This window comes from Ochotona curzoniae, unplaced genomic scaffold, assembly GCF_017591425.1.
Source record: "Ochotona curzoniae isolate NIBS_2020 unplaced genomic scaffold, NIBS_Ocur_1.0 patch356, whole genome shotgun sequence".
In the NCBI taxonomy this organism is placed as follows: Eukaryota; Metazoa; Chordata; class Mammalia; order Lagomorpha; family Ochotonidae; genus Ochotona; species Ochotona curzoniae.
The window spans coordinates 626,730-642,186 of NW_024466924.1; the positions used below are offsets into that span (position 1 = coordinate 626,730).

General features: G+C 47.5%; 1 protein-coding gene across 7 annotated transcripts in view; it reads right to left on the minus strand.

The window, feature by feature from the left end:
• Positions 1–15,020, minus strand: part of LOC121167271 (zinc finger protein 148) — a 166,455-nt gene extending 151,435 nt beyond the window's left edge. For 3 of the 7 annotated variants that reach the window (XM_040996700.1, XM_040996698.1, XM_040996704.1), the window contains exon 1: positions 14,891–15,020. The gene's annotated coding sequence lies outside the window, so the exon portion shown is untranslated. The remainder of the gene's footprint in view (positions 1–14,890) is intronic. The other 4 variants (XM_040996697.1, XM_040996701.1, XM_040996705.1 and 1 more) reach the window with 2 other exon arrangements.
• Positions 15,021–15,457: the final 437 nt, after the last annotated feature.

Genomic DNA, 15,457 nt, shown 5'->3' on the forward strand with positions numbered 1-15,457 from the left:
TCTAACAATATTTTTATTTCCCTCAATTTCAATACCTCAAACATTTACATCACATCTTGCCTGGATTGTAATAACTACCTCGTCACCTTAACTCAAACGTGGCTTTTTCTGGACCACCTGCTTCCACAAACTGGTGATGTCAGTCACTTGATAAAGGGACTCAACCCCAGGGCCACTCACACTGTTAGTCAAGTAGTTAAAGAAGAAAATGCCTGCAGTTTTCTTAACTCACTTAGGTCACTCACTCTCCAGACACTTCAACTCTGTGTTGTCCATACTCAACCATTACTCTCCATGACTTCTACGAGCATGCTAAGGACTTCCCACACCCGACCTTCCTGAGCTCTGAAGCCTTCACATGCACACAGCCCACCACGCTGGTCCTAAACTGCAAGTGCATACTACCACAGTGGGCCAGGACTTCAGCCTCCTCCCCCGCCCCTTTTATTTCCAATCATAACCACTGCATACTCTGATTCACTAACCTCCCATACAACTGAAAACTGTCCCTCAGCCTTTTTATCACTTGCCTCCCCTAGAACATTAGGGCCTTCCACTGCCTTCGGTGGGCATCTTCTTAACATGGACCATAACCTTCACCGTCTGTTCTCCTCACAGCAGCACACTGGGGTTGAAGCACCACCAGAAGGTCACTGAATAACCCCAACCATTTGCACATGCAAATCCGTAATCTCATCCAACTCAATCCCTCCCGAAAGACTCGCTCAAATCACACCTTCTCCCCCGTAATCATGTCCTCTTACAGCTTGTAAAATGCTTTTTACTTCTTGCCTGTAATTTTGAAATGTTATTCTTGGGCCAGGCGGCGTGGCCTTAGTGGCTAAAGTCCTCGCCTTGAATGTGCCAGGATCCCATATGGGCGCCGGTTCTAATCCTGGCAGTTCCACTTCCCATCCAGCTCCCTGCTTGTGGCCTCGGAAAGCAGTCAAAGACGGCTCAAAGCTTTGGGACCCTGCACCCGCGTGGGAGACCTGGAAAGAAGTTCCTGGTACCCGGCTTCGGATCGGCACAGCACCAGCTGTTGTGGTCACTTGGGGAGTGAATCATCAGACGGAAGATCTTCCTCTCTGTCTCTCCTCCTCTCTGTATATCTGACTTTGTAATAAAAATAAATAAAATTTTTAAAAAAATGTTATTCTTCCTTCCTAGATTCCTACCCTTATCGCTTTTCATATTCTTCCAATTTCCTCAGTAAAGCCCCATGTATCCTAGTCTCTAAACTGCTCTCTTAAAGATCACAACTGCCCCCAACCCGCACAAAAAAAAAAAAAAAGAATCTGAATAGAAACCCTATCTCCAGTCCTCCCATTCCTTCAGTGCTCAGCAGTCACACTTGAGCTGTCCACCCTGGCTTAGCTGAGCACCTGCTTCTGCTGTGCGCACACGCCTGCACACGGTTCTCGGCACAGGATTCTGCGCTGATGTTCCTGCTTGCATTACTGCTCCTCTTTTCGGCCCAACTTGTGTGGATTTTCCCAATGTCTGTCCTGGAGCTCTCTCTAACTCCCCCTCAGAATCTCAACCCTTACCATTGCTTCCATTTTCTTTCTGCATGTGAATATCTCTCCTTAAATCCAAAAAACAATCTTTAAGCCATCACCCTCTGTGACAATCCTGAGGAACAAGAATATATATACTTGAAACTTCATTCTTCACTGCTTCAATTAACACTTCAATTATCAGTCAATCCACACAATGTCATAACCAGCAGCACCCTATCAAATCCAGAATTAGCAGCTTCAATTATCGACTCTGTGTTAGTCCCAAATTTCCACTGGACCGTTTTTTCAGCTCCAGGCCAGTATTTCCCTCCAGCTAGATAAATGCCCCTGAGCACTCCAACTGCTGCCTCACTTATGGGTTGATGTGCCTTAGAACAACAAAACATTTCTGCTGCCTGATTCAGTAACTTCTGTTAGCGGCAGTCTCAGTCACCACGTAAAGAAGCCCCTGAAGGATTCTTCGTCCCCAGTTTCCCAAAAGCACATGTGCAATCAAATCTTTTTTTTTTAAATTAATTTATTTTTATTGGAAAAGCAGATTTACAGAGAGAAGGAGAGACAGAAAAATCTTCCACCTGCTGGTTCACTCCCAAGTGGCTGCAAGAGCTGGAGCTGGAGCTGATTCAAAGCCAGGTGCCTGGAGTTTCTTCCGGGTCTCCCACACAGGTGTAGGTCCCAAGGCTTTGGGCCGTCCTCTGCTGTTTTCCCAGACCACAAGCACGGAAGGAACTGGATGGAAAGCGGGGCTATATGGGATCCCAGTGCGTTCAAGCTGAGGACTTTAGCCGCTAGGCCACCGCGCCAGGATCCACATCAGTATTCTTAAGCACCTCATTATTTGCCCAGTCCAAAATCACCGCTGGTTCTCCACTGCATACTGAATCAACTTGAAGCTACTTTGATTTCCAAAACTTAGAAACTATCCACCTGTGCAATAAGAAACACTGTGACACATTCAAATAGTGGAATCTCACACAGTAAAGACAGTGAGTTACAGCTATACATGATGCAGATGAAGCTCATCTGTATGTTGGGCCAGACTCAGGGGCACAGTTGGTGCAGTGGCTAAGATGCTTGCTACCTGGGACATCTCTATCCCCCCCTGTCAGAGTGCCTGGTTCAAGTCCACTTCTGATCTAGCTTCCCACCAACATGCAACCTAGACGGTAGCAGACAATGGCTCAGTACGCAGCTTCCTGCCATCCATGGGAAGACTAAGACTAGGTCTCCTGATTTCAGCCTAGTCCGGCTTAGCCAATCCAAGCACCTGAGTACTCAAACTGCAGATGGACAATTATCTACCTATATTTAACCCTCTCTACCTTTCAAATTTTAAAAAAAACTCTTTAAAAAGGAAATACTAAAAATAAACAATTCCTTAGACCCCCCCAAAAAAAGAGAAAGAAAATGTCTAACAATCAAAGAATGGATAAACACTGTGACACAGTCAAATAACAGAATTTTACACTGTGAAGGAAAAAGAAGGACTGACCGTTACATGCACTGGGGACGACCCTTACAGGCAAGAGGTGACCAGAAGAAACCTGACAAGGAGAGCCGTGTGAGACAGCAGTTAGGATGCTGCCTGGGGGGCCCACATCCTGTATCAGATATATGGACCAAATTCCACATCCTCCACTTACATCCAGCAAGGAAGCAGCACTTGGTGGCGTAAGTACTTCGGTCCCTGCCAATCATGTGGAAGGTCTAGAATGAATCTCCAGCCCTGGCTACTGAGGGCATTTGGGGCATGGACCAGTGGATGATTCATCTTTCTCTGCGTCTCTGCCCTTCCAAAAAAAAATTTTCTTTTAAGAAGAAACGAAGAGAAGAAAAACCAGACACAGTAAATGTGATTCCACCTGTATGAAATGCAGAAACACAAGACAACTCTATTATGTTGGAGGTCAGACTAACAGTCACTTTCAGCTGGAAGAAACACCAGCTTGGAGATGGCAACACTTCAGGGTGCCTTCTGAGAATTCAGATTGCTACATACCTAAGAAAAAGTCATTAACTTGTACCCCTATGACCAGAGCAATTCGTATGTCTCACAAAACTAGGGCTGGTGTGCAGCATGGCTGCTAAAGCCATCACCTGCAGTGGCCGTATCCCACATCATCCTGGTTCAACTCCTGGCCAATCCACTTCCAATCCAGCTCCCTGCTGATGCTCCTGGGAAAGCAGTGAAAGATAACCCAAGTCCTTGAGCCGCTGCATCCACGTGGGAAACCGGAAAAAAGCTCCTGGTACATAGCTCTGGACCAGCCCAGCTCTGGCCACTGTAGCCATTGGGAAGTGAATCCACAAACAAAAGACACTGCTCTTCTCTCCATTTCTCTCTCTTTGTAACTTTGCTTTCAAATACATATTTTTAAAAGATCAGTTTAGTCTACATTTTGAGGTTTTCTATCATGTAGCTTTATTTTCAACATGAAACTCAAAAATACAGCCATTCTAAACCATGAACCCCTAAACATGATAACTTTTCTCACCATCATTCATATCACTCCCCCATCTCAGAATGCCCTCGCCATCTGCCCTACTATAATCCCATTTATCCTCCAAGGGTTAAGCCATACACCAATTACTCAAATAAAGCTGCCCTGATCAAACTTGCCATAGTGATTGTACCATGGATGTACACACATTCTGTACCTGGATAAATTTCTGATAAATATAGAATGCATATTTCATATACAAGGGTATTTCAGAAAGTTCATAGAAAATGAAAATTAACAAAATCATTTTTTGTTTAGAAAGTTTTAAATCTAAACGGTTTTTTCATAATCCACATTTTCCTTTTCATAATCCACATTTTCCATGAAACTTTTGAAACCCTCTGTATAAATGTGTACACTTCACTGCCTACCACAGAAACCTGCACATAAGACATATACAAAAATATTTCCTAAATGAATAAATTCTAGCATGCAACCAAAAATACCCTTCAGGGGCCAGCAATACGGTGCAGCAAGTTAAGCTGCCACTCGTTAACACCAGCATCCACATCACAGTTTTGGTTAAACTAATACCCCTGGGAAGGCAGCAAAAGACTGCTCGAGACCTACTGCCCATGTGAGAGACCTGGCTGCAGTTTCTGGGTCCCAGCTTGAGCCTGGCACAGACCAGGACATTGCCAAATGGGGAATGAACCAGCAGATACAATATTTCTCTTGCTGCCTCTCTCTTTCTCTCTGTCACTATAATTTTCAAACAGCTAAAAAGAAAGGGAGGGAGGGAGACAGGGAACCCTTCAACAGCACATCCTCATACTCCATCACTATCTCTACTCATGTTCAATTCCAATTTATGAGTTTAATCCTTCAACAGCAAAGAGAACCTCTATTCCATGAAACTAACAAGATCCTCTAATATACACTGCTAAAATACCAAAGACCACAACCAAATTTCAACTGCTGAAATTCCAATCTTTGCACAACTCTAACCTTTTAGTCACCTTGACAGTTATTCAAGTCTCCCTCCTTCTAATCACACCCCACCCCACATTTCTGATATTCCTGCTATCAAATAATTTAAGCCCTTATCAATTTTCCAATATCCTCCTAACTGGTCTTCTCATTCATAATCTCACCTCTACAATGTCTCAAATTAGATTCAACAGTAATAATTTCTAACAACATGTGCTAATACATTTTGAATTCAAATCCTCACAACCACCCTTTCCAGGAAGGTAAAAAGAATATAAATTTCCTGATGAGAAAACTTAAAATTCACAAAGAAAATAATTTTCCATAATCAAAAGCAAGTAAATAGAAGAGCCAAGACTAAAATTCAACTTGTGTTTGCTTACTGAGCACAAAATTACATCATATCAAATATGAACTCCTTAGCTTGCCCTTCAAGGCCATCCGCATTCTTCCTACCTTATATCCCATGCTTCCCTAGTCATTAACTCATTCTGTTCCAAACGACAAGTTGCAATGTGTTTAGTTGGTCATGATCAGACTAACAAATGACAACCAACATTTTTTTCCCTTCTCTCAGCCAGCACTTTTTCTTTTTAATCAATCAGAATAGATAACGTCAAATATATCCAATATGGTAGGAACAGTTACTGTGTTACAAAGCTTTGTTTTATCTATAAGCATTCAGACTAATTGGGTGAAGATTTTATATTTTATATTTATTACTGTGGGTCACAATTTAAAATTAAAAACTGACCGGGGGGGAAGAGGCCAGCTCAACTGCCTAATCCTCCACCTTCAAGCGTCAGGATTCTATAAGGGTATTAATCTGTGTCCCAGCTGCTCCACATCCCATCCAGCTCCCTGCTTGAGGCCTGGGAAAACAGCAGAGTACAGCCCAAAGCCTTGGGACCCTGCACCCGCATGGGAGACCTGGAAGAGGCTCCAGGTTCCTGGCTTTAGATCAGCTCAGCTTCGGCTGTTGCGGCCATTTGGGGAGTGAACCAGCAGACAGAAGACTTTTCTGTCTGTCTCTCCTCTCTGTAAAACATCCTTTCCAATAAAAATAAGTAAACCTTTCTTAAGAAATTAAAAACAAGCACCATTCTCCATACATTCTAAGCTTATCATGTCCATGGTCTTTCTTTGTGCTAGCGAGAATGCTGTCTTTCAGTAATGGTTGCCAGTGAAAATCTGACCCATACTTTCAAAAACCAGCTAAATTCTGCCTATGGTGGCATGGTATGGGGGGATCCCATGGCATTGCCAGCTAAGCCTTCACCCGAGGTGTTGGCATGCTCTGGGCATTGCTCCAAATCCCAACTGCTCCATTGTCAATGCAGCTTCTTGCTATTATGCCTAGGAAAGCAGCAGAAAACGGCCTAAGTCCTTGGGCTCTACATCCACATGAGACCTGGAAGATTCTCCTGTCCCAGCTCTGAAGCCGCGTGGACGGAAGTGCACGTGCTCTCCTGCTCGCTCGCTCGCTCACACGCTCACATGCTCACTCTCTTCCCATCCTCTGTCTTTCAAATGAAAAAATGCAAATCTTTAAAAAAAAAAAAGGTTACATCTATGCAACTCAAATGCAGTCCAACAATTTGCCCTAAGTGGATTTGGTTTCTACCTTTTAGTTCAAGCATACTGGTTATTTTTCCTATGATATCTGTGATAGCTATATGTACCCAAGTCCAGCTCTCCTACCAGATTATGAATCCCCAGATCTGCGCGGTAGCCTAGTAGCTAAAGTTCTAGCCTTGCGTACACCAGGATCCCATATGGGCACCAGTTCATATCCTGCCTGTTCCACTTTCCTTCCAGGTTCCTGGTTATGGCCTGGGAAAGCAGTAGAGGATGGCCCACATGGGAGACCTGGAAGAAGCTCCTGGCTCCTGGCTTCGGATCAGCTCAGCTCCAACAGTTGTGGCCACTTGGGGAACAAGGCAGCAGATGAAAGATGCTTCTCTCTGTACAATATTCTCTGTGTAAATCTTTCTAATAAAAACAAATGAAATCTTAAAAAAATGAAACAAAAGAGAATATGAATCCCAAAGGAGTTATTCCTGATTACATCTAACAATACTTTTGCAAGCAATAATTGTGTATTATCTGTTAGATAAGGAAAAATTCACCCCATCGTTTTCTGAAACTTTCTATTATAAATAACACAATTTCAGGGCCCAGTGCAGAAGCCTAGTGGCTAAAGCCCTCGCCTTGCATGTGTCAGGATTTCATATGTGCAACGGTTCTAATCCCAGGGGCCTCACTTTCCATCCAGCTCCCTGCTTGTGACCTGGGAAAGCAATGATGGCCCAAGCCTTGGGACCCTGCACCCGCGTGGGAGACCCAGAGGAAACTCCTGGCTCTTAGCTTCAAATCAGTTCAGCTCCAGCTGTTGCGGCTACTTGGGGAGTCAATCATCAGACATAAAATCTTCCTCTCTGTCTCGACTCCTTTCTGTATATTTGACTTTCCAGTAGAAATAAATAAATCTTAAAAAAAAAACCACACACACACACACACAATTTCTACTACATTCCTACATTCCACACTTTTGTGAACTCCTGTCCTTCCGATAGCCTCACCATTTTCCTCCTCACAAACAGCCCTTTCAAATACCCGCCCTCACCTTCTACCTGCTCCCGCTTCTCCTCTGTACATCCTCTCAGTTCCCTGTGTTCGGACTCCTCCCTGCTGTCAGGTTTGCCCTCTTTCCTCCATCTGCCTGCCTTGCACTGCTTTCCTAGTTCTCTCACATCCGTGCTGGTAGCACCTAGCTTCTTTCCTCAACAGATTTTTTCCTTCATCTTTTTTCTCCTCAATTAGACTTCTCTGAATTACTTCAGCTCATTTCTGGTGCACCTGTCTTTGTCAGTCCCATTAAGTGTTTTGTAGAAAAAGGTAGGTTACGAATAAAATAGAACAGAATGCATACAGAGAATTCAGAGCTCCTAAATGATCTCAAATACTTTCCCATTCATTCATTTATTTATTTAGCAAGCATGCATTAACTGGACAAATGCTCTCAATCCTTTTCTGTCTCATTCTGCAGGTCATAAAGCAGCTCTGAGCTCAGGAAAAGGCTTGGATAACAGGGACCCACTTGACTCATGCTCTTCACATACAGAGACCAAGTCATCGACAGGGTACAGGCTCAGCAAAGGGCACACTCAGAGCTACACTAGACACAGATGGAAAAAGATCCACACTTGTTCCAGGGGGCTCAGCATCTACCCAACAAATGTGAATTTCAAAAGGAACAAACCAGTAGGAGTAGCTAAAATGCAATAAGCAGAAAGCAGAAATAGATTCAGGCTGTAAGTTCATTCTAGGGCTGTAAGGGAAATGTGGAGCCATTCAGTGCCTCTCTGAAATCCCTGAAGAATTCTTCCATCCACCTGGTAAAACATAGTTCACTTAAATCCTCTCCCCGCAACCCAAACCTTACCAATATTTGTGTCTCTATTATCTGCGCTCCTATCCCACCTATGATCTGTAAAGCCCACTGGTGGGCGATCAGCATAGCATTTAAGGAAGCTTCCTAGAGCACCAACACCCATATGGGCAGTTCAAGTCCTAGTTGCTCCACTTACAATCCAGCCCCCTGTTAATGTGCCTGAGAAAACAGTGAAGCATGGCCCAAGTGCTTAGGCTCCTGCACCAATGAGACCCAGCCCAGGCCACTGCAGCCATTTGTGGAGTGAACCAGTGAAAGGAAGGTCTATCTGTCTAACTCTACTTTTCAAATGAATAAATCTTAAAATATATATATACATATGTATATATATACACATACACACACACAAGCTTAACCATAAACTATCATAACCTATCTTAGTTTGAGGTAATGAAATTGTTAATAAACATTACCAAATTTTATTTAAAATATCAAATCAGTATGATCCTTTTTAAAATTTTTGTTTGCTTGTTTATTTTATTTGAAAGGCATAGTTACAGAGAGGAGAGACAGAAACATTTTTCATCAGCTGGTTCACTCCCAAATGGCCACAATGGAGGGGAGGGCGGTGAGAGGGGTGTCCTTCCGCATGGGTACAGGGACCCAAGTATTTGGGGCATCATCTGCTGCTTTCCCAGGCAAATTAGCAGGCAGCAGGTACAGCAGGGACTGAAACTAGACCCCCATAAGGGATGCCGGCAGTACAGGCAGAGGACTAGACTGTTTGTGGTCCTTTATAAAGTAAGTGATCTGGGAAGGCTATAACTTACTCATTTACTCACTCCATCATCCAACCATCCAGTACACTCCACCAACATTTACCTAGTGCCTACCTACAGGTGAAGCTGTCATCACCATCCAAAATACGCCTGACTTCCTCTTTGGGAGTGTTCTCCAGAATCCATTTAATAAGTTAAATAAGAAAATCATTTCCCTTTCTGTTTCTATCCAAATTAAAGCAAAACTATTCTTTAATCATTCTATTTATAGTCTGTAATTTTAAAAGTCAAATCTTTCAAAGCAAAACGATACGCCAACAATGACATCATTCAGAAATAACACTGTACCTTTTGTTATTTACAAATGCATTACAAACCCTTAAATATAGAGAACACGTCTCATTGCCCCATACAGCCCCCACCTGCAACAGCACTGGAGCTTTAGAAGATGACTGAGAAAACATGGTGCAGTAAAGATCGGAACTTTAGGACTGAACACAGCTACCTGTGTGGCAGGTTAAGCTGCCACTGTGGACACCAGAATCCCATATGAGTGCTGGCGAGAGTCCTGGCTGCTCCACTTCCAACCCAGGTCCCTAAATGTACCTGGGGAAGCAGCAGAAGATGGCCCAATGCTTGAATCCCTCCACCCACAGGGGAGAATCCAAGTTCCAGGCTCCTGCCTTCTGCCTGACCTAACTCCAGCTGTTGCAACCATTTGGGGAGTAAATCAGCAAATCCAAGACCTCTCCCTCTGTCTCTCTCTGTAACCCTGCCTTTCAAATAAATAAATCTTTACACTAAAAATAAAAAATAAATAGAATATTAATTCATCTGGAGATGTAACTTTGGGATTTATTAACCTCCTGAAATCTTACACTGCTACTGAATTATTTCCCAATGTGTCTTTCTCCCCCAGAAGAACGTAGGATCTTGGGGCAGGCCCAGGTGGTCGGTGCAATGGCTGTGTGGGGATACCCACACACCATACTGGAGTCCCTGGCGTCCAACTCTGACCCCACAGCTCATTCCAGCTTCATGCTAGCGCACAGCTGGGAGACAGCAGCATGGTACCAGCACCTGAGACCACACCTCCCAAGCAGGAGACTTGGACTCAGACCCTGGCTCCTGGCTTCAGCCTGGCACAGCCTCTTTAAGGGCACTTGAGGGGAGTGTATCAGGGAATGGAAGATGTCTATTTCTCTCTCTCTAGCTCTCTACCTTTCGAACAAGTAACTTTGTTTACTTGACTTTGTTTATTTGAAAGATAAGAGATACTTAGAGAGCAGACACTCTCCAAATGGCCCCATGGTTAGGCCACGCCAAAGTCAGGAGGTAGGAGCTTCTTCCAGGTGTCCCAGGTGGGTACGGAGGCCCAAACACTTGGGCCATCTCTTACTGCTTTCCCAGGCACTTTAGCAGGGAGCTAGATATGAAGTGGAAGACCTGGAACTGGAACCAGCTCCCATATCGGATGCCAGTGCTGCGGGCAGCAGCAGCTTAATCTGCCACATCACAACACCAGTCCTTCAAACATTTTTTTAACTGTAAATTCCTCTAAGAAACTAATGTTATCTTTTGCATTGTCCTAAAAATTAATAAAATCAAATTAGATTTTGTTTTGTTTTTAAACCTCATTGTTTTATTTGCTTGAAAGGTAGAATGAGAAAGAAATTCAGACAGACAGGCATCTTCCATCCACTGGTTCACTCCTTACATGGCAACAAGAGTTGACAGGGGCCTGGGACTCCAGCAGGTGTCTCCCATGAGTGGCAGGGAGACCAGCACTAGAGCCATCCCTCCCCTGTGTTTCTCCAGGTGCAAGAGCAGGCAGGTGGCTCCAAAGCTCAGGAGTCACTCTGATAAGCGCCTGAACACTGGGCCCCTACACAGATTATTAAAATAGCTTGATGCCTGAGGTAAGAAAACACAAAGGCAACAACACCCTGCTCCAGGTTAAACCCACCAGATTAAAGGGACACACTTTGCTAGCACTCCTGGTCTGCAGGACCGTCCCACACCATTCTAATCCACGCCCCGGCCAGGTCTCCCTTTCATCCTTCACTCTCTCACACGGAGACATACTGTTATCTACACGGTCCTGTACAGCACTCAGGAAGGCGTACAGCCCGCCCAGTGTTCACCAGCAGTGGACACTACTGTCTATCAGTCATTCTAGGAACCAAGCGGTGGTGAACAAGCTCAAACAAGTCTCAGCTCAGCACAGGTTACAGTCCAGGGACCATGTGCACAACAAAGCAAGCAATTCTCACCAGCAAACACAAATTCAGCAGTACACCATCCAGAGAGGAAGGCTAGGAGACTGGACCGCGGTGCTCCCTACTCTCACTGTTCTGCCATGCACCCCCTCCCCCAGATCTTTTCTATCACATTCCCAACATTCTAGTGATTTAAATATGCTAAGTCCCTTTTATCTGCCACAAATCTCCATGTCACCACCACCCTGAGGGAAAAGGCTCCACAGGCAGATGCCCTCAGAATTCTCAGCCTTCCCCCTCCCACCCAATTATCACCATCTCTGGCCTCCTCCTCCATCCTCTTCCTCCTCCTCTATCACATTTCCCATCCCTCCTAGCCCTCTGAACAAACAAAAACAAAATCCCTGTGTAGGCTGACCCCACTCCTTCCTAGAACCCTAAGAACTGCCCCCAAGAAACCTGGAAGGAGCACATAGGCCAATCCCAGTGCATCTCCAGGGCCGCACGCTCAAACTCCATGACTCCACAAACTCCAGCATCAAAAACCTCTTCCTCCTCATCTCCCACCAAGTGCACCATGTACAAACTGCTTTCTTACCCAGCCCACCTAGAGCTTCCCCGATCATCTCACTGGCATTTTGAGCCCAACTTTAAATGCTCTCCTTTGTTCAGAAAGCTACTGCTTGCCTAAGCCTTCACCTGCCACTGTGGAGGTGCAGATATACTGCCCCAGTGTCTTCAGCTCTAAAGACCAACGCTGGGGTGCACATTAGCTTGGGATGTGCATGAGACAGTGTCTGGATTGAGGTCCTGGTTCTGCTGCCAATTCCAGCTTGCTGCTAAAGCACACTGCACACACCGTAGGAGGAAGGTGATGGTGCAAGCAGCTGGGCCCCTACCACACATCAGGGAGACCTGGAAGGAGCTCCTGCCTCCTCAACTTTGAGTACTTAGGGAGTGAGCCAGCAGGTTAGAGATCTGCAGCTCTCCAGCAATTTAAAAAATAGAGATAAAATCAAGGCTTAAGCATGCCATTCACAGGTGTAAAGACACAGAACAAAAGAGCTAAAATGATAGCTTTCAGAAGTCAGAAAGAAGAAAAAAGGGAGAATGTCAGTGACTTCAACCCTTTTCAGCCCTTCACCCAGGAGTTTTCTGAGTCCTTGACAAATCAAGAAGTAACAGTAAATGTCCACTGCAAGGGAGAGAACTGAGGCAAGGAATGCCCTGGGGAGGGGGGGTGCCCCAAGGCACCATCAGGCAGGGTTCCAGCTGCTGGATGAACCCCTCCAAGGAACATCCCAAACCACACGCATGCACTGCCTCAGACTTGCAGGAGCAGAGAAACACCCAGAGCACACTGAGGTGAACTGTACCTACCAAAACAACAGGCAAAAACACAGTATCTGCAAGCTGTCCCTCTCACACTATGGAAACAATAAAAACAGCCAGTACGCTGTTAGTACTGTGTGATATAATCAAGTCCTGTGCAAGAAGGGCTACATCTAAAACGGACTGACGAAGCGTTCTCAGCCTTCTGAATAATAATTCTGGATTATTTCTATACGAAAGCTTGTAATTAAAAAAAAACAGAGTTCCTCTCTGCAGCTAAATTATCATCCTCTTGCAAACGTACTTGCCAAAGGAATACATAATTGAGTTTTCCCTTCCCTTTCCAAAATTCCTTTCACCTTCCTCATTCATCTCTTCACCCACTAGTTCCATAAAAAGAGCCTTCACACTTGGTGCCCGCTCTTCAGTTGAAGAAATAGTACAATGTGATGTGCATGTACTTTTTTTTTCCTTCTTAACAAAAGGTAATTATCCAGGTACTGTGACCCAGAGGTCCCTCCTGAAAACTGTGTCTGGTGTTCTGCACAAGGAATCAGCTGGAGAGGCTGGCTCATTTCCTGCTGCCGATATGCTAATCCTCTCTCCAACTTGCCTCCAGAAATATCCAGTCTCTTCAGGTTCCTCCACCTCCTGATAACCAAACCTGACCGCCCTGCAACCCAAGACCTAAACCGGTATTCTAGCTCCTCCATTCCGCAAGGTGCACGCTTGGCTGGCTCAGACAGTGTCTTCCATACCAGCGTGCCTTGGTGACAACAGTCAAGAACATCAGGCACCGGGGATGGAAGCATGGGTCTCTCCCTCCCCTCACCACCTCCACAGCCCTGGAATCACCTGCCCAACGTCCCTCCTGAGAAGGGTCACCCCAGATGGATACCCCTTCACCTGTCAGTCAGCATCTTGGGTGCTGCCATCCAGGCTGGGCATCAGCCCTCCTGGCCCAGGGAACTGGAAGGCAACGACCAAGAAGCGCCAATTCAAGTCACTTCCACTGGGGCACTAGCCAGGATAACAGTTCCCCCAGGCGCTGGGGAGTGCCAAGACTTCAGAGATCTAGGGGGGGCGGCGGATCTCAAAGCCCTCCGGCAAAGAGTCCGAAGCCAGTGTCCCTTCTCTCTCTCAAGGTCTGTGTGGAACGTTCTCACGCTTACTGGTGCGTGGGTCTTAAAAAAAAATAGTCTCAGATCAAACTACCGAAGAGGGGAGTCTAATGGTCAGTGACCCCCACCAACCCACCCAGCCACAGCCCTGATATCCACACTTACCAGATGTCATCTACCGAGGAGCCCAAACAGGTTCGAAACTAGGCCACCCGGGCCCATCTGGAATACCTCTTTAGTCCTTGGGCCTACGTTTATTAATGATAGTACATCTGTCTTTTCTATTATGCACGTTCCCTGCATCCTCTCTTTTAATATTTAGCACCCCACCACCAACCACCTCCGCTCTGGCTTTCCAACGCTGTCGTTTCTATTCACAGAAAAACTCCTGCCCCGTGTCCCCTCAGAAACGCTCCGGTTCTTCCCATCACGAAATCCCTCACGTAGCTGCACAATGCACACCGCTCCCCCACCGCCTCCCCAACATTCGCCAACCCCAGACTCCTGAAGACTCCTCCACCCGGCCACCCCCTGCATTCCTCCACCTAGCCGGCATCTTTCCTCGGGCCTCTCTCTCTCAAACACTCCCACCAGGTTCCCCTGAAAGCATTCGCTTATCCTCCAACCCCTGCCCTTCACAGGCACTGAGGCCTGCGGTGCATAAAGCACTGCACCAGGCACGGGTGCACACGCAGACCTGCTGTCCCCTCGCGCCTCTTCCCACCACCCTCCGCCGCCCGGCGCCCCCGGGGGCCCACAGCCCCGCGCCTTCCCGACCCCTGACACCCTCCTCGGGCCTCCCGGGCCGCCTGCTCGTCTCCGCCACCCCCGTCATTCTCCGCTCGCCAACCCTACCACCCACCCCTCTCGGCGCCCGGCTTCCTCCCCGTGCGCCCAGCTGGGCGCCCGCCCGCGTCTCCCACGGCCTCGCCGGGGGCCCCCCCCACGGCCGCCCGGCCGCTCGCACCCACCCACCCCGGGGTCAGGCCGTTCCCCGCGCGCTCCCCCGCCACCCCCGTCGGCCGCGCGCCGCTCCCTCCCCCTCCCGCGCCCTCCCCCGGGCCCGGGCCTGCCAGGCCGGAGCGCTTTACCGCGGGCGGGCGGGCGCCGAGTCGCGCGGTCACCGACTGCAGGCGGCGGCAGCTCCAGCCTTCCTGAGGGGCTTGGAGAGGAGGGGAAGGGGGGGAGGGGGGAGAACTTTTGCTGTGGCAGCTTCGGCTCCAGCTCCCACCCCTGCGCCTTTCTCCTCTTCCTCCCCCTCCTCCTCCTCCTCCTCTTCCTCCTTCTCTTCCTCCTCCCAGAGCAGTCGAGAGGCAGACATGCCGCGGCTAGAGCGCCGCCGCGGTCGCCGCCACTTGCCGGCGCGGTGCATGGTGGGAAGCCCCGCACACGGGAAGCGCTCCGGCGGCGCCCTCCCCTCGCCTGGCGCAGCGACCTGACTGGGACGGGACCCAGCGCGTGGCTTCTATCCCGGCGCCTGCGTGTCACCCAGAACAGCGTGGCCCGGGGGAGCTGGCTCCGAGCCCGCGGCGCCCCCCGGGGAAAGCGACTGAAGGAAACCTCCGAGAGGAGGTTGCGGCCGCCTTTGAGCCTTTACACCTGTGTTGCCCGCGGGCCGGGAGACGTGGACGCCTCAGAGGGAGGCTGGTTCGGGAGCA